Source organism: Equus asinus, chromosome 21 (assembly GCF_041296235.1).
Source record: "Equus asinus isolate D_3611 breed Donkey chromosome 21, EquAss-T2T_v2, whole genome shotgun sequence".
Lineage (NCBI taxonomy): Eukaryota > Metazoa > Chordata > Mammalia > Perissodactyla > Equidae > Equus > Equus asinus.
Window position 1 is genome coordinate 29,852,904 of NC_091810.1, and position 19,892 is coordinate 29,872,795.

The window sequence follows — 19,892 nt, forward strand, 5'->3', positions numbered from 1 at the left end:
AAAACTGCATCCTGCATTTTTATTTCCTAAGTCAGGCAACCCTAGTACTAAGGAAATAAATGGAGTGACCAGGATGGTGTATCATTCAGGGTTCCACCAGAGGAAGAGAACCAGTAGGCTATCTATAGCAAGAGATTTATTGCAAGGAATTGGTTTAAGCAATTTTGAGGGCTGGTTAGGCAAGTCCAAAACCCTCAAGGCAGACCTTCAGGGAGGGCGGGCTGGAGCTCTTGGGCACAAGCTGAAGCTGCTGGGGTTCACAGGTGGAATTTCTTCTTCTTTAGGGAAACCTCAGCTCTGCTCTTAAGGCCTTTTGACTGATTGGATCAGGCCCACCCCTATTATGGAAGATAAGCTTTCTTACTTAAACTGATCGTAGATGCCAATCACATCTTCTGCACAATGCCTAGATTAGTGTTTCATTGAATAACGGACGACTTTAACCTAGCCAAGTTGACACATGAAACTGATCACCACAGATGGGAAGGAAAAGGCTATCCATAGTCATCAGGGAAGACTTCTTTGAGGCAGGGACATTTGAATTGAGATTTAAACATTGAGACATTAAACATTGAACTGCATTCTAAGAGCCAGGAGATCAAAACATTCCAGATGGCAAGAACAGTAAGTGCAAAGGCCCTGAGGTAGGAAAGAGCCTGTCTTGTTTAGGACCAAAAAAAAGGTCAGCATGGCTGGGATGGATCAATCAAGGGGAGAGTGTACATGTTTGGGTGGGAGAGGAAGGCAGTGACTAGATCATACAGAGTTGTGTACAGAAGTCAAGCTTATAAAACTCCAGGACTATTAGTATTTGTAAAAAGATGTTGATGGGTAGAGAAAGGAGAGTAGGCCTTTGAAAAGGATTCTTGCTGAAGTATTTCTGGATATCTGGAATACTACCCTGTTTGCTTGCTCAAAAAAAAATTGCTATGGGTCACTTAAGGCATAGGACTTCACCAAACTGAAATGATCTGGAATTTTACTTTACAAAGTAAAATCGTTATTATTATTGCTGAAAAGGAATCTTTTCAAGAGCCAAAGAAAAAGCTCAGTAGATGGGCAGCCACTGTGGGGCATCTCCAGCCTAGAGATTTTTCTCAACCAATCTTTGAATTCAAGAGCCTTCCTTTTGAAGGCTGAAACTGTCAGGTGACAATTGTTTGCAAGAAGTAGCTGAATATGAGTCAGCGCTTACTTTCTGTTTGTGTTTGGAGACTTATAGTTTGTTTGAGGAGAGATTTCAACAATTTTCCTTAAACAAAAAACAAATCAATTTTATGTATTGATCCTGAATCAGAATTCCCAGATAGCTTTGTCTCCTGGAAATTTCAAATATGTCTGTGAACCCTCAGAGCTGATGATATGCAGGAAGGATTACCACCTGGACCAGTGAGAGATTCCTGGCATCCATAACTTCTCGGAATTTGTCTGTTGCCTCGAAGGCAGACCAGAATCCCTCCAAAATGAATGTGATAACTTTGGGAAAATCACCTATTTTCTCTTAATCTATGTTATCCTATCTATGAAAAAAAAGAAAGAAAGAAAACGAAGAAGATGAGGATTTTGTGCTCTCTGAAGTGTCCTTCAGCCCAAAAATTCTGGTTCCAGGATAATTTTCCTATTATAAGTTGTCCCCAGTGTTGTGCCTTGAGTTGGTAGACAGCAAAGGCAGGAAATGTTGATCTCTGTTGTATGTCATATGTTAGAGCAATTTCACTCCCTAAAATCTTCGTGATGAATTCTTCCTGTTTTATCTCCCTACCCCCACTAGTGTTCAAATAATATGTAGTTTTATTAGTTATCTATTGCTGTGTAACAAATTATCCCTAAAATTTAGTGGCTTAAAACAACAAACATCTACAGTATTACAGTTCCTGTGGCTTAGGAATTTGGGAGAGGCTTAGCTGGGTTCTGTCTGGCTCAGAGTCCCTCATGTAGTGCAGTCAAGATGTCAATGGGGGCTGTGGTCATCTGAAGGTTTGACTGGGGCTGGAGGATCACATGGCTGTTGGTAGGAAGCCTCAGTTCCTCACTATGTGAGCCTCTCCACACACTGTTTGCTGTGTCCTGACAAGGCACCCGCCTTCCCCTAGAATGAGTGGCTCTAGAGAGAAAGGAGCAAACTGCGGTACCTTTGATGATCTAGCCTTGGAAGTCATACATCATCAATTCCACTGTATCTACTTGTTAGAAGTCCAGCCCCACATTCAAGGGAAAGGAAATTTGTTTCTACTTTTCAAGGGAGGAGGGTCAAAAATTTGTGGACAGATTTTTAAGCAACCACGGTTGTGTCTTGTGTACAAGCTGGAGACATTTCACTCCCTAAAATCTTGATGAAGCTATTCTTCCAGCTCTACCTCCCCCACCTCACCCCCAGTGTAATTAAATAGTAGATAGTCTATAACTTATCTACCCTCCCATCTTGTGTAAGTTATTCCAAGTACAGTGTGACCTGGCTTAAGAAACCCTGAACATCACAAACATTACTGCTTTGCTGTTTTCCTGCTTTCAAGGATTACTTAACTATCAGGGTAGTAATTCGCAAATCTTCCCTCTCCAAACCCTTGAGTAGTCTATTGCTTGAGGATAGAGAGAGAGAAAAGTGGAGGGTAAAACAGAAGGATTTTTTTTCTTTAACTCTCTTAGATGGATGAGCCATTTTAGGCACCATTGCATCCCATAATAGATCATGCAGAAATATTCAAGAGCCAGGCTGGTCAGAGGATGGTCTGCTCTTGTAGCAGCCGGCTCATCCGATCAGAGGGTGTGTGGCTGGGACACTAGGAATTAGCTGCCCCTGAGGGCCTTCGACCTCAGCCTGGCTTCTCCTGGAAGTAGACCTGAGACAGGATTTGTGTGCAAGTTGTTTATTTGGGAGATCCCGGAAACACTGGTAGGAAGTGGAGAAGGGAGACAGGGAAAGCAGACAAAAGGAGTAGGTTACCAGACCATCTACTCTCTGGGTGACTGGAGCTTAATCCAACCGGAGAAACTCTGGGAAACGGTATAGAACCCACACCTCAGAGTTTCCCCAACTAAGGGAGGCAAGAGAACTGGGTTATCTGTCTACCAACTCCCATCAGACTTTGGCTGGGAGCCGCCCCTAGTTAATCTTCCAGCGCTTCGGGTTTAGCCTGTGTATGAGGTTGCTAGGGCTACATAATAAAGTGCCACAAATCGAGTGGCTTAAGATGACAGAAATTTGTTGTCTCACTGTTCCAGAGGCAGGGGTCTGACATCAAGGTGTTGGCAGGGCCATGCTCCCTCTACAGGTGCTAGAGAAAGAGCTGTTCCATGCCTCCCACTCAGCTTTGGGTAATCTCAGGCATTCCATGGCTTCTAGATGTACCACTCTGATCTTCTGTCTTCACGTGGCTTCACATTGTCTTCCCTCTGTGCACATCTGTCTCTGTGTCCAAATTTCCCCTTTTTATAAGGACATCTGTTATACTGGATTAGGGTCCACCCTAATAGTCTCATTTTATTACCTCTGTAAAGAACCTGTTTCTAAACAAGGTCACATTCTGAGGTCCTGGGGGTTAGGACTTAAGCATATCTTTTTGGGGGACACAATTCAACCCATAACACCCTGGCTATTCAGAGCTGGTGTCAGTTGTTGGGAGCCAGGAGGTGTAACCAACAGGGCTCCTGGTTCAGGCTCTCTGGGATTGGCTTCAGGACCTGGGGCTCTCTTGTTACTGTTAGAGGAGCCAAGGCTTCAAGTGAAGCAGGACGCAACGACGGGAGGCCCCAGCCCGTGAATCCTCGCTGTCCAGGCGCTCAGGCTACGAATTTCAGAATCATCCCTGACTCCTCTTTCCCTCTCCTCACTACTTCCAATCCACAGTAGATATATTAGCCGTACCACACACTTTTTATCTGGAGTCCACCCACTGCTCACCACCAGCACTGACGTCATCCCGCTCCAGGCCGTCTTCCTCTCACCTGATTTATTGCTGCAGCTTTCTACCTGGTCTCCTAGCATCCAACTGGACCTCCTGGGAATCCAGTATCCCCTTGGCAGTTATTATGGGCTGAATTGTGTCCCCATCAAAGTCATATGTTGAAGCCACGCCTCATCCTGTTTTAAAAGGATGCACCAAATTTGCTTTTCAATCTTCTATTCGGTTTTACCTTCTTTTACCTTTCCCTCCCCTCCTCACCTCTCCAATCTCTCTCTCTCCCTTTTCTCTCTCTCTCTTCCTCTGAATGCACAGCACTCTGAAAAGATTGAAATGTCGTAGTCGTGGAGTGTCTCCACATGGTAATACTAACCTAAATATTCTAGAAAGAAAGCTGACCCAAACACAGACCCATTTAGGTTGATTTTGGCAAAATAAGGTCCTAACCTTTCAAATTATCATATCCCCTTTTCCTGCTGGGTTTCTCCATCACTACCAAGACACATGTCTCTCTTGTCCTTGACCTTGCCCCATGATGTTACTTCCAAAACCGTGTATGTGTGCGTATGTCATATGTGTGCGTGGATAGATAGATAGATAGATAGACAGGTAGGTGGGTACATAGATAGAAGACAGAAACTTTTGCCACCCTCCTTCTCCTGGATAGATTCTTTTCCCCTAAAGTCAGCTCAGCCCCTAAAACAGAGATACCAAGGAACTGATGGAAGCTGGTGTTTTTGAGCTGGAATATGTGAGTGCCCAGGCAGGCTTGGCCTGTTAAGTTGGAAAGCATGGGATGGGAGAGGGACAAGATCTCGCATTCTCAGAGAGCTGGACTTCACTGCTGTGGCTCTCAGCCAGGCAACAGATGCCAACAGAGAGGGATTTGGGTCCATGCCTTTCCAGGGATCCGTCCAAAGGCGTCTGTGGGTCAGGGTCTGGAACAAGTTACCAGGTAGGCCAACTGCCCATGACTCAGCTCATTCTCACTTTTTAATACAAGTGATACCTGGTTAAAAACGAGCACCAGAAATGACTTCAAAAAGAATTCAAGAGCTCAGTGTTAAGAGTAAGAGGTGGCTCATTCCATCTCGACTTGGCAATGGTGAAGAGGTCATGGATCCAGCCTACGACGGCAGACCCTGCCAGACCCCACCTGCACCCCTCTCCCTCACCGATTCAGTTCATACTGACTTGACTTCCATCTGCCAGCACCTCTATTTCTTTGCCTAGGAGCTCTCTTTTGCTGCTGGAAACCCCTGTGAACAGCCCTCAGCTAATTGCTGATAGGAGCTGGTGTGCAAATACCCCAGCTCCCTCAGCCCGCGGAGCAGAGAAGCTCGGAGGTGCATGTTCCACACTGGCTCCTGGAACTTCGTCCGTGGGTCTAAGCTCTAGTCACTCGCAGGGGTAGCTGGCTAATGGGCATGCTACTGCCCTTTACAGACTGCTGTCCCTTCTCCCTCTTGATGCCCACTTGTCTACTCGTGTTCCCTTCCTTCTCAAATACACTATCTGTACTCTAATTCTGTCTCAGAGACCACGTCTGGGGGAACCCAAACTCAGACAGCTAGGCATTCATTCGTAAGCATTCCTCCAGTGCCTTCACTGTATCAAAGACTATGTAAGGCTGTGGTCCATACGAGATACAGGAGACAGGGCCTATATCTGAGGGACTCTAAAACCTAGCTGGCAAGACCAGACCACCCAACCAATGACAATATAAGACTCCATGCAGTAGGAGCCCTATCAGAGAGCTCCTGTGTTGCATTTAGAGAGAGAGAGAGACACCAGCAAAGAAGCCCAGCCACCTGCTCAGCTGGAACTTCCCTACCTGGATCTTCATCTTTGTACATCCAGAACTCTCTGAGGGATGTGCATCCTGACTTGACCCAGCTTGGGGAGTGACTCCGTTAACCAAGTCTTTAAGAGTCTGGGGTGTAAACTAGAGTGCTGAGTAGTGAACTCAGTGTAGGTGAATTTTCGCCGGTTGCCAGGCAGGCTCAGGAAGACTCACGTAGACTGAGCAGTGCTTCTCCGCCACAGGAAAGTTCCAGGCTGAAGCCAACTCACAACGCAAACATCACGAGTTGACTTGGGAAGCCATAAAACAGCGTCCTAGTCAGGGCCCGGCAAAGATACACAGATTTTAAGACTGAGAAGAGGGGAGCTGAAGCCATTCATGAGCGATAGTTTTGAACTTCCCTTCAAGGGAGAAGGCATTTTCAGAAGGTCAGGCTGGTGAGCCTGGGGTTCACGAACAACAAAGTGTGTGACAGCCACTGTGAGGAAGACCACGGAGAATGAACAACTCAGAATGAGAGGATTTTTGAGCAAAAGTAAGTGCCCCATACCACCACACACACAATGCGCTAAAGCAATCTGAATTTGAACATGGCCACAGAGTATGGGCTTTCCAATCAGGTTGGCGCAGAGTTTAAGTCTCATTCCACCAGAAATGAGCTGAGCTGTGTGTGGATGATAGTCTCTGAACCTCATCTGTAAAATGGGTATAATAATGCATTGGGCTCCTAGAGTAGATGAGGATTCAGTGAGATCGTGCATGAGAAATGGTGAGCGTAGAGGCTGGCTCGTAGTAAGTGCTCAATAAATGGTAGGCAAGTTATCAGTTTCATTTGTTGTTGTTGTTAAATCTCCGCTCGCTTGGCTTCCTGCAACCTGGGGACAATAGTAGAGCATGCAGGTGTCATCTACATGTGGCAACAGCCAAAGGTTCAGCGGTTAGACCAGGGAATCCAGGTGACAAGGGAGTCCAAGAGGGAAGTGAATGTCAGATGCAATCAGGAGGGGCAGGGAAAGAGAATTCTCTGGGGTAGCAAGTCTCAGGCTTCACTAGGCATAAAAATCACTTGGGGAACTTGTTGAAATGCAGATTCTGATCCAGTAGGTGAGGGCTGGAGCCTGAGAGTCTGCATCTCCAACCAGCTCCCAAGACACATCAGTGCTGCTGGTCCTCAGTCCGCACGTGGAGTAGCAAAGATCTAAAGCTTGGAGAGTAAATGTCGAACCCAGAAGAAAAGGTTTGGAAGTTGGACTACAAAACCCAAATGTGGTCACCGAAAGCCAATGGTAGGCTTCGAGTCACCTACGGGAGCTGAGTTGTCCTGTATGTAGCCGCTAGCCCCATGTGGCTACCGGCACTTGATTTTAGTCCTGATTGAGATGTGCTGCATGTGTAAAATACACACTGGATTCGAAGACTTGGTCCAAAGAAAAGAGTGTAAAATATCTCAATACTTTTTAAATATGGATTATATGTTGAAATGATAATATTTTGGATATATTATATTAAATAAAATATATTATTAAAATTAATTCACCTGTTTAATTTTGCTTTTTTTTATGCAGCTACTAGAACATTTTAAATTAAGTTTGTGGCTTACATTAAATTTCTGTTGGACAACACTGGTCTGGAAAGAGCCTCTTTCTCCCGCCTTCTCTGAGCTCCTGTCCAAAAACCCATCCCCAGCAATTCCCGTGGTTCCTTGGGGAAAACTCAAAACCAGGGAGGTTCATTGCTCTGGAGGGGACACAGGCAGCCCGCGAAGGGAGCTGTTTGGGAGGAACAAGGCAGAAACATGCCAAGTCATTCTCTGCAACAGCAGAGCTATTGCCATGGGGCCGGCTGGGCGGCCTTGATGCGGGAGATGCCAGCCTGCCATGCTCCAGTGCCTTCTGTCTGGGCCTTTTCAGTCCTTTCTCGCCTTCCCCTCCCCATCCTGGGCGACAGGTAATTAGCAGGGCCAGCTGGCAGCCTCCTCTGGGCACTGCCGCCAGAGAGCCGGCAGCCGGCCGGCAATTACTGTAATCCCGGCTTGGTCTTCCAAAGAGAGCTCTATTCAGCTCTCCCTCTGCAAGTTGGCTCTGGGGTGACAGGGCTTATAACCTCCACATTCTCAGGGTGTCTCTTGGCAATGAAAGCCCCACAGAAGAAAGTCTCCAGTGTCCCCATCTGCCACAGACTTCCCTTGGTAAATAACTGGGCAGTTGGTGTAAGTCACTGCCTGTTGATGGTGTGGGGAGGCAGAGTTTGAAATGTCTCACCTGAGCCATATATTCCTCAGACAGTTTCTTTTACGGGTTCCCAGTATCTCCTCTTTCAGGAAAGCGTTTCCCAGGACCGGCAGCCAGTTCTTCCAACGCCAGGAAGCTTGTTCAGGCCAGATCTCAGGCACTTCAGAAATGCATTAGGAACGATGCGTGAAAATCCGTGAATCTGAAGTTCCGTGAAGCTAGAGGGGGAGGAGAAGAAAAGCCGTTTATCAAGCGGGAACTGTCAGAAGCTGGGTCTGAGAAGATGCAGCAGAAAGATCCTCACAGTCATTGGGCTAACGTTTTAGCTTCTCAAGCCTCCGTCTCCTCGAATGTAAAATGGGCATCAGAATAGCATGTGCCTCATAGGGCTGTTGTGAGGACTAAAGGAGACTTTCCGTGTAAAGCATTCAGCACGGCAAGCCCTCAAACGTGAGCACTAAAAACGAAGTAAAATGAAACGTAAGGGAGTGAACTCTAGGAAGCTACGAAGATGGAATGCATGTGGACCTAAGGGTCAGGAAGTTCCAGTTGGAGCATTTGGATTTAAATGGCGAGGGGCTGCTGTCAAACGGGTGGTCCCTTCCTCCGGATGGGGAGTGAGAAGAGGTCCCTGGGAGGTGGAGCAGGTGCAGGAGCCCTCTCTGCCTGTCAGCAGAGCAGCCCACACCGCAGCATTCGTGAGGACCAGTGCAAATGAAAATGCAGGCCCCTCGCTCAGAAATCAAGAACAAGGTGCCATTGAAGGTACTAAAATAGAAAACTTTTCTGTTCTCCCGCTGTCTCTGCCTCTGTCTCTCTCTGTCTCTCTGTCTCTCTCCCTCTCCCTGTTTCTATTTGCTATTTAACATCCCACTCTCTGGGGGAGGGGGATAATCAGCTGGCCAGTGCAGAATGTCACAGGCCTCCAGACACTGCCACTCAGGGCCTGTAAGCACTTGTCACACCCCATCCTGCTGCCTCCCACCCCTATAGCTACCAGGATCTCCCTCCCAGCAGCCACTAGATTGTCATCCCATGCCCCAGCCACGGGCAAGTCAATCTTCCCTTCCCATCAGCCTGGGCCCCAACCCACAGAGGACAGGCAATCCCCAAGGGAGTTCCAACTTCCGTGCTGGGACACATCCAGGACGTATCTGGGGGGGAAGAGGCTCACGCTTGCCACACTGTCTACCAAGTATGCCATGGCACGGCCATGCCCTGCCCTGCCCATGGACACCGCCCAATCTTGACTCTTCCCACGCCGGCCCCTCAGCCTCTGTCAGGGGCAAGGGCAGCATCTATTGCTGGGCACAGCCTGGGGTCCCAGGTGGTGGGGATGGCTGCAGTCGCTGGACAGTGGTGGGGAGGGGAAGGCAGAGCAGGGTGCAGGGTATCCGGCACAGGAGCAGTCAGCAGAGAACTCATCCTGGGGAGATGGGGGGAGGAGAGAGGGGCAGCAGGACACAAGACCACACACACTCCACTGTCCCATCGGAACTGACTTACAAAACCCAAAACCGGACATGTAATTATTAGCAATTTCAAGATGGTGACTGCAGAGCATTAGACCCCTCAAGGGCGGGGCCCCTCTGAGTGAGGGGCCCTGTGCGGCTTCACTGCCTGTGTACCTGTGAAGCAGGCCCTGGACGGAGATCGCCGTCGTGTAGTAATTCGACATCATCATGTTTCCTGTCCCAAGTAGAGCCTGGGATTCAGATCCCACTTCTCGCAGTCACTAGTTCTGTGACCTTGGGCAAGTCGTTTAACCTCCCCAAGCCTCCGTGTCTGCATCTGAAAGATGGGAATAACAATAGAACCCAACTCAGAAAGTTGTCGCAAGGATTAAAGAAGATTACGCAAGCAGTGTTCAGCATGGTGCTCAGGATAAAGCTAGACCTTAAAAACTGTTAGCTATTGCTAGCAAAGTGACTTCTAAAGGGAAGCGTGCTTCTCCCAACTTAAACCTCTTCACACTCTGTCACCATCTGCACGGCCTTGAGTGAACCATATCTAGTCACTTCTTTTATGTGTTTACTGACAGTCTCTTTACTACAAGGTAAGCTACCTGAGGACAAGGTCTATGTCTGGTTTTGCCTAGTATTGGATGCCCCAGTGCTTAGAATGATCCCTGACTTATGGGAGACACTCAATAAACATTTGTCAGGTTAATGGAAGTCTGGATGGATGGACGGATGAATGGATGGATGGACGGACAGATAGATGGAAGGAAGAGATGGTCATAGTTTATGACCTCTAAGGTCATTCCTGGCTCTGACAGTTTATTATGTTAGAAGTCTACTTCATTGTTTCTACTTCTTCCCATGGTGGGCCATGCAAGGAGGAAACCAAATCAAAAGTATGGGGTGTGTTGGTTGGACATCCGTGCCATAGTCAGGGGTTGAGAGCTAGATCTGCTAGTTTCATCTTGGTCCTGGCGGACCTTTTCTTCCAGGTCATATTACTTCTTTAGGTATCCAGGGACCCTACTCCCTTCCAGGGGGTGGGGCTCACATGGGTCTCAGGTGCTCAGACAGGGACTGAGGCAAATTCTCTGGGCACAGAAGAGGTGCAATCCTTCTGGCAGCACGTCCATGAGTGTTCCCCAGCAGATGGCCATGCGAAGGGTGACTGGGCACTGACTGGGCTGCCATGTGGCTCCCTGGCACTGGAATGGATGGTATCACCCCCAGCGACCCAGAATGTCTTGATAGCACTTAGTGCCTCCTTCCATGGTCCTTCTTCTCCTTCCGCAGGGGCGGAGACTTCTCATTTATCTGGCAGTGGGGAAATGTGTGTTCTGTAAGTATGCGCGCAAATATTTCCACCTTGAATTTAAATTAGCGGATTTTTAACCCAATAGTCAGGAATTTGCATCCCCCTTCCCGCTTTACTTTCTGATTTCACAGTGATTGCTCTCCCACAAAGCAGTGGATGATTTGTTCTAGCTGTCTGGGAAGGGATCCCCAGGCTAAGGATTGCTTCTTGAACTTTAATGTGCATATTGATCCTCTGGGGACCTTGTTCAAATGGACTTTCTGATTCAAAGGTTTGGAGCGGAGACTCTACAGTTCTAATGAACTCTCAGGCAATGCCAGTGCTGGTGGCCAAGAAGCTCACTTTGAATAGCAAGGCTCTATGGAAAAAAAGGAAAATCCTAAGAGGGAAGAGCAGCAAAGAATAGGCACATTGTCCAATATTTTAAATCCTTCTTGTGCCACAAACTTGCATTCTAGGTGCAAGTCCGAGAGAGGAAGAGAATGGGGGGAGAGGTGCAGCCAACTGGTCTATTCCTCTGCTTTTGTTCCAAATTGAGGCTGAAAACCAGACGCTGAAGAATTTGTCATCAGCAGTCCATTTTCACAGCCTGAGGAGGTCACAGAGTCTAAGAAGGAGGGAAACTGAGGCCCTGTCACAGTGAAGCATTTTCTCACGGTCCACAGAAATTACCCTTCAGAGACAGGACTGGAGCTGCCCGTCTTCCCCACCCTGGGCCCTCTTTTAGACTGAAAACAAATGCTGGCCCTCGTCCTGTCCATCTGCTCACTGGCTGGGGAGCACTGGCTGGTCCTGCCGCTGCTCTGGCACAGACAGCCTCCCCAAATGCTCTGGCCTAATTGGAGCTGAGGCAGGGAGATGCTTCAGGCTTGAAGTGGCATTTTCCTCCTGCTTCTTGGCAAGGATCCAGGGCCAAGGGATCGCTTAGGATCACAGAAGAGAGAGGTGTGAGGGCCCTTGAACGGCCAGTGCTCGCAGTTCAGTGTCTGGCAGGCTTGGACTTGGGGCCACCAGAGGGACAGATGGCGCCTTTCACGGGCTTCGTGTTGCCCTTTATTTTATAAAGCAGAGACGCAGTGACAGGCCACAATGGATTAGATGCTCAAGAGCACTTATGGGCCCCTGCTCCTTCATCCGCTGCGACCTTCAGCTCAAAGGCCCTCAAGAGTGCCTGTGCATTTCCTTTCCAGCAGGCACTCTTTTACTTTCAAAGGAAAATTGAGGAGTGCTTAGAAGACCTTGTCCACTCAGCGAATGAATGTGGATCTTCTCTTGCCTTCACAGGTGAAGGGTGGAATTGAGGCTTGCTGACTCTCCAGCTAATCAATCTAGGGTCAGGGATTGCAAGCCCAGTGCCTACAGGGGCCCGGCAAGAAATGTCAAGGAGCCAGGAGGGCTGGATAGGAGAAGACAGGAAGAGGTAGGGTAGAGGGGCCTACCTCAGCTGATTGTTGCCCGTGGGTGTGTGGGCCCACCTCTCCCAGGTCCTGGGCTTTTGGGGGAGATTCTAGAAATTTTTAAAAATAATAATAATAGGATTTATAAAGCATGTACTATGTGCCAGGTACAGCTTTTAGCACTTTAGCTATTGTACCTTATTTGATTCATACTATGACCCATTTCACAGATGAAGAAACTGAGGCCCAGGGAGATCAATAACTTACCTAAGATCTTTCCACTGGGAAAGTGACAGAGCTGGGATTTGAATCTAGACAGTATGGCTCCAGAGTCAAGTGCCTGTCCCCAACTATCCTGCTCGACTGCTGGCCAGAAAAGAAATTTCTAGATTCTCTATGTCCACACCTGTGTTCATTTTCTATTGCGGCATAACAAATCACTACAAGCTTAGCAGCTTATAACAGCATGTATTTATTAGCGCACAGTTCTATAGGTCGAAAGCTGGAGTGGGCCCAGTTGTACTCTCTGCCTCGGGCCTTGCAAGGCCAAAATTAAGGTGTCAGCCGGGCTGAGCTCTCGTGTGGAGGCTCCAGGGAAGAATCAGCTCCTAAGCTGGTTCACGTTGTTGGCAGCACTCAGCTCCTTGTGGTTGTGTAATTGGGTGCCCGTTTCCCGGCTGGCTGTCAGCCCAGGCCTGATGTAAGCCTGCAGAGGCTGCTCTCAGGTCCTTGCACATGATCCCCTCCATCCTCAAAGCCAGCAACAGCGTGTCGAATCCTTCTTGTGCTTTCAATCTCTGAATTCCCTTCCGCAACCAACCTGGGAAAGCGCTCTGCTTTTAAAGGACTCTCCTGATTGGGCCAGGCCCACCCAGATAATCTCCTTAATTAGGTTGACTGATTTGGGACTTTAATTCTGTCTGCAAAATCCCTTCACAGCAGAGTCCAGATTCTTGTTTGATTGAATAACCAGAGGACGGGAATCCTGGGGGACCATGTTTAGAATTCTGCTTATCACAGCACTTAACTTTAAAAAGTATTGAAATTTTGTTAATGACAAACAAAACATCCACGGGAAAGGGGTTGGGGGTTTCTGATGTTTGGTCTATTCTTTTGTTTATTCAACAAATCCTTACGGAGTGCCCACTGGGTGCCAGCACTGTGCTGGGCACTGGGAATACAGCAGCAGACAGGAGAGGGCCCCTGCCCTCCATCTCCGGATACCACGTTGCCAGGGCATCGTGGGAGTCCACTCTGTAAAGTGGCTGTCAGATGCCTGGGCTCCCTTCCTGTTACTCTGCTGGAGTATTTATTTGTCTTCAGTTGCATGCCCCACAAACCCTGTTTGTTTTTCCTCTCCACTCTGAATATTCATGACCACAACTGCTCAGATTCCCTAATCAGTCTCCCCTGTGAGCCACATGCAAACAGAGCCCACATGTAACACCTCTGTTCTGACGTCTTGGCCAAAGCAAATAGAATTACGAATGAACAGGAGTCTGCTAAATTTCTGGTCCCCTGGGCCAGCTGCTACAGACAGGGCAACGGCAAGTCCCGGGAGCAGGACACCAGATGCTGGCTGGCGTGGGCAGGGCAGGAAGAGGTGGGTCATTTCCCCATGGTGGACTTTTGTGAGTCCTGTGGTTTGAGACCTCAGGCATCCTCCTGTCACTCACTGTTGCCCTATAAAAGAAGGGAATTTCTTTCTCCATTTTGGGCTTAAAATTCCTGAGAACTTGAGCTGTAACCCGCTGCTAAAATATAATTATATGCAGCCAAATGGTCTGATCCAATATGCACAGCCTGATGGTTTAATATTCTCATTAGTTCAGTCTCACTAGTATTTACTGAACCTCTTGCACTAGATGCTTTAGGAATTTAAGTAGTTTCCTTCTCAGCATACATTCCACCTACATGTCGCGTCTTACACAGCCCTGAAACGGATCTGGATATTTATAAAACATATCCATGTGCCAATGTCCCTCAGAGTGTGACATCCAGGAAGAAATGGAATGATGCCGATGTGCTCCAGGCAGTGACCTCCTCGGTTGGAATTAACCTCTCCTTCCTACACGCTCCTCTCAACCCTGACTCCCCAGTGCTGGGATCATTGTGGGGATAAAAGCAGACCCCGAGGGGCAGTTGCATAGTTACCTCTCTTCTCTGGATTCCTGGGAAAATGCTGCCTGGCTCCCTGCAGGGTCCTCCCTTGCAACTCCAGAATGTTGGGGATCACAGGCAGGTCCCCAGGAGTTTATTTGCATAAAGGTTTAGTAGACCAATTGGGACTCATAGGACTAAAACTGCAGGAAAGAAAAGAGAAGGGCATGAAGCCCACTCCTTAGCCCCCAAGATATGGCTCTTTGCGTGCACTGTGCTCAGTGTGTGCCTATATTATCTCATTTAATCCTCACAATCAGCCCAAGAGGTGGGTCCTATTATTACCAACACAGTAAAGATGAAGATACTGTAGCTCAGAGGAATTAGGCAACTGCCCAGGGCGATACAGGCACCAGCCGCATGCCCAGGAGGGAGAGAATCAAGTCACTCCCAACACAGTCTGGAGACGTGGTTCCTATTAGCCGAAGTTGGGGGGGGGGGGTGGCGGATGATCCATGGGGAACACTGAGGGGCGACAGTCATCTCCTCGCCCCACCCAGCCTGCCAGTCTAATGAGAGAGGGATGGAGAGCTGCAACACGGAAAAAAAACAAGGCTTTAAAAAAAATCCCTTTCAGTGTTAGCATTGAGCGGGCTGGCTGGGAACAGACTGGGAAATGAGTTCTGGACCTGTCTCAGGAGAGAGCGCTCATGGTTTTACTTTGTTTTAATTTTCTCTCCTGATGAAAAATTTGCCATGGTTAGAGAGGCACTAAATAAACAGAACTGTGACTGATGTTTTCCAATTTCCCTAGCGGATTCCACATATTTTTTAGAGTTCCATCAATATGTCAACAGTTTCAACATGGGTCCCCTTGTGGGAGGCTGGGGAGGGGGAAGCAGGGATCCCTGACATCTCCCCTCCCTGACACGGCCAGCACTGGGCTTGTGTCTAGAGCCCCAAGGTTCAGGAATTTGGGGGGGAAAGGGGTAGACAGTATTGGGGCCCCACTATACGCCCTTGGCACTCATCTCCACCCGTGAAGGCAGCTACTGGGTGCTGCAGGGACGTTGCTTATGGGCATTCTTTTTTGAGGAAGATTAGCCCTGAGCTAACATCTGCCACCAATCCTCCCCGTTTTGCTGAGGAAGACTGGCCCTGAGCTAACGTTGGTGCCCATCTTCCTCTACTTTATATGTGGGACGCCTACCACAGCATGGCTTGCTAAGCGTGCCATGTCCGCACCCAGAATCCAATCTGGCGAACCCCAGGCCGCCAAAGCGGTACGTGCTCACTTAACTGCTGCGCCACCGGGCTGGCCCCAACTTATTGGCATTCTTATAGGGCAGATCCTCCAGGCAGGGCAGAGGGTGAATGCTCTGGAAGCAGCCTGTTATGGACTGAATGTTTATGTCCCCCTAAAATTCATATGTTGAAATCCTAACCTCCAAGGTGACAGTATTAGGAGGTAGGGCTTCTGCGAGGTGATTAGGTCATGTAGCCTTTTTGAATGGGATTGTGCCCCTATAAGAGAGACCCCAGAGAGCTCCCACACCCCTTCCACCATTGGAGGACACAGTGAGAAGACAGCTGTCTGTGAACCAGGAAGCAGGCTTTTACCAGACACGGAGTCTTCCAGCACCTTGATCTTGGACTTTCCAGCTTCCAGAATCATGAGAAATAATTTTCTGTTGTTTATAAGCCACCCATTCAATGATATTTTTCATATAGTAACCCAAACAGACTAAGACACACCCTCAACCAATCTGGACGGATGGACAACACCCAGCCCTGCACCTTCAGGTAGGATAGTTCTGAGACACGGTCTACACTGTCTGCAGAGCTCCCCAGAAGGAATGAGCCCCAACTGCCTGCCGCAGGACCTTGCTCGATGATGCCCCCTACTGGCTTCTTTCCCCTCCCCCGCTCACTTCCTCATTCCCTCACTTGTGTTTCCTCCCAAATAAGCTACTTGCTCTCAGATCTTTGCCTCAAGGTCTGCTTCTGGGGAAAGTCCAACTGAAGATGGAGAGAGGGCTCCATGCAGGGAGGGCCCCGGGGAAACCCATGTTAAAGAGAAAGAATCAGAAACCTAGAGAAGAGCTACCCAATAATAGTAGAGAGGGAGGTTCAGAAAAGGCCCAGAAACACCAAGCCAGAGGGGCCCTGAGTCAGAGGGCCGGCCGTCTGTTGGAATGAATACCTCTGTTCTCGCATTGTCAGAGACTTGGGGACACTTCTCAGAGGTGAACCTCTGCCTTTGTCCCGCTCGGCCTCTCTGTGGATGGGCAAGACTGCCTGGAAGCAGGGCTGAGCTGAGGTTGCGATGCCCAGCACTGCAGTGTGTGCGTGCAGGGGTGGGGGCTGACCTGACACAAGAAAAACCCCGAGGATCAGCCCCAGCCTCTTCCAAGGGGGCGCATAGTGGGTAACGTGGGCAAGCAGCCCATCCCGGCAGCAGAGACAGATGTAGAGTTTGACCAGAGTTACTGGCAAATTTTTTCCACTCGATCATGCTTGGCACAGCATAGGCAGAGCCCCAGGCTTATTATTCCTTTCCTTCTGAGCCAGAATATCCCAGAATCGTTTCCCTAAGCTAGGCCTTTCCCCCTCCATGCCACAGATTCACGCTCTCCCATCCTTCCAACTCCATTCCATTTCAACCCTGTCTTTCTGCTCCTCTAGTTAAAGGCCCTCTGGGATGGAGTAATACACAGAAAGGCCCTCCACAACATCCGTCGAGCCTTGCTAAGTGGAAGGCCCCGTGTTAAGTGCTGTAGATGATGATCAAATTAAATTCTGTTTAGCCCCACTTTATAGATGAGCACACTGAAGCACAGGGAGGTTGAAGAACAGGCCCCATATCACACAGCTCGTGGGGCCCATCTGGGACATGGCACCAGGGCTGGTTGCCTCTGAAGCTTGGGCTCTCAACCGCTCCGCTATTTTGCCTCCTGGAAGTTTGTTGGGTTGTAGGTATAAATATATGAAGTAGGTGATAATCCTAACGACAACTTGGATTTTCACAGGACTTTACCATTTTCAAAGGCCTTAAATCTGCATTAAATGATGCAACTCTCACCATAACTGAGCGATATAGGGCAAGAACGATTAGGATGTGTGCTTAGCACAGGACATAACCAGCGGCCACCAGGAACAGCAGCATCTCGCTCCTTTCGCAGGTGAGGAAGCTGAGCCTCAGTCCCAGTGACTTGGCAGAGACACCCAGCAAGGGAAGAGCCACATTGCGTGAACCTGCGCGCAGCTCACCCGGTCAATCTTTCTCTTTCTACACCCGGAGATCAGCCTAGTCCATTCTACTAGAGGGTCCCTGGCTCCCGTTCAGCCAGTTGATTTTCTCTGGTATGCACAGGGCTTTCAAAGAAGTATTTATTCCTTACTCTAAGCCCAGCACGGAAATCAGAAACAGAATGTCAAAAAACACAAAGGGCTCAGGTTGCAATGCTGCTGGAAGGCAAACCCGGGAAACTTTCCTTCCTTCTCCTGAGAGGTTGTAACGGGATGGCTGGAAATTAAGTTGGACTTTTCCGCGGCCTGGGAAAGAGAAGAGAGAAGCTCAGAAACAGTTTCTCGGGGCCTGCTCTGATTGGAGAGCTGGCACAGCGCTGAATGACCTATGTGGACGTGCACCATTGCTGCGGGATTGGGCCATGACATCCAGGAGGCCACTGGGGTGCGGAGGGAGGGAAGGGCAGCCCTGGCGATTTCATAGCCTGTGGTTCCCATCTTTAAAATGAAATGGCTCCATTGTACGGGGAAGCGGCTCTCACCTAAAGCTAATTTTGTCCCTCAGGGGAGATTTTTGGTTGTTCAAAGAGGGGGAGGGGAGGGCAGAATAGTCCTGGCATCAAGGTATACAGGCTGAGATGCTGCTAAGCGTCCTACAACGCATGGGACAAATGATCCCACCAAATGTTGATAGTGCCGAGGTTGAGACACCCCACACTGAAGCATCTTGAAGATGTTCAACGTCTTGAAGAAACGTCCTGAATCAACCCTCCCAACAGAGAGTGGTAGAAGGAGAAAACATATGCCTTAAGAGTTTTGAGGGTGTGAAGATGACACTTCTCTGGGGTGTTTTATCTGAGAATTTCAAGATATTACTGTGATATTGTGATTTATAATAAGAAATATATATTTGGTCTGCATCCTGTTCCTGACACAGAGCTCCTAAAACTCTTGGATAAAGGTGTTTTATTATGTTACTGAGGTGACCTTTGGACCACCCCTAAGGGTGGGGGCTGGTTGCCAGGAGAACCAACCCTGTGATTGGACGGTTGGAACCTCCAGTCCCAGCCCCTGACCTCCGGGGAGGGGAGAGGGGTTAGAGATGGTGTTCCATCGCCAATGGACTATGCTTTAAGCAATCACGCCTATGTAGTGAGATTCCATCCAAAGCAAAGTGCAGGGTTCAGAGAGCTTCCATGTCGGTGAACACATGGAGATTCGGGTAGAACGGTACCCTCGCTCAGAGAGGGCGGGAAGCTCGGCCCATTTCCCCATCCCTTGCCCCGAGTGTCTCTTCCATCTGCCCGCTCCTGAGTTACATCCTTTTATAATAAACCTGTGATCTAGTAAAGAAAATGTTTCTCTGAGTTCTGTGAGCCACTTTAGCAAATTAATCAAACCTAAGGAGGAGATCGATGGAATTTCCCATCTGGTCAGTCAGCACAGGTGACAACCTGGACCTGCGATTGGCATCTGAAGTGTGTTTAGGGGAGGTGGCAGTCTTGTAAAACTGAGCTCTTACCCTGTGGGATCTGACGCTGTCTCCAGGTAGGTAGTGTGGGAACTGAGATGCATTGTAGGACAGCCAGCTGGTGTCACGGAGAATTGCTCGGTGGTGTTGGAAGAAATCCGTGAACCAGAATTGTTGTCAGAATCTAAATTACATTATACTCCAACCCGCAGTTCATTGATTGATCCGTTCACTCATTTAGCTAGTACTTAGCACCTACTGTGCGCCATGCCCACATTGGGCTCTTCTTGTGTTTTGCCATAATATGATCCTCTCGTGGTTCTGGTCTTAGCTTAAACAGCCCCTCCTCAGAAAACTGCCCATCCCATCTAAAGCAGCCCACCACCTACTTCTCATTCTCAGCCTCTTCAGCAATTTTGGTTTGACACTGAGACAATTTATAATTATTTCCGTTATTTGTCTGTCACCTCTGTGGTGTGTAGTGTCCATGAGGACAAGAACCATGCTTGTCCAGTTGTGGGCCCAGCGCCTCACTCTGGACTAAGTGTTTTAAATGCACGATCTTCTTATGGTCCCCGTTTTACAGGTGGGAAAACTGAGGCACGGTTTATTCATTTATTTGCTATGTTGAATGAACAAAACTGACACCCACTCCCCTGAAGATGTGCTGTGTTTACACTAATCTCATATGCCTGAGGGTCATGACCCCGTCTGAGACGTTTACAGAAAGGAGCACCCTATTTAGGGTCTAATGCAGTCCTATAACTCCTCACAAGCCCTTTGATCTTGAGTAAATCAAGTCCTCATTCGGAGCCTCAGTGTACTTGTGTACCCAAAAAAAAAATGGTTGGACTAGGTCTGTTTTCTCAAAATATACCTTTTAGAACAATGACTCCAGGAAATGTTACTAGATTTTCATCCCAAAAATGCAGAGTCCCTAGTCAAGTATATGTGGAAGATGTT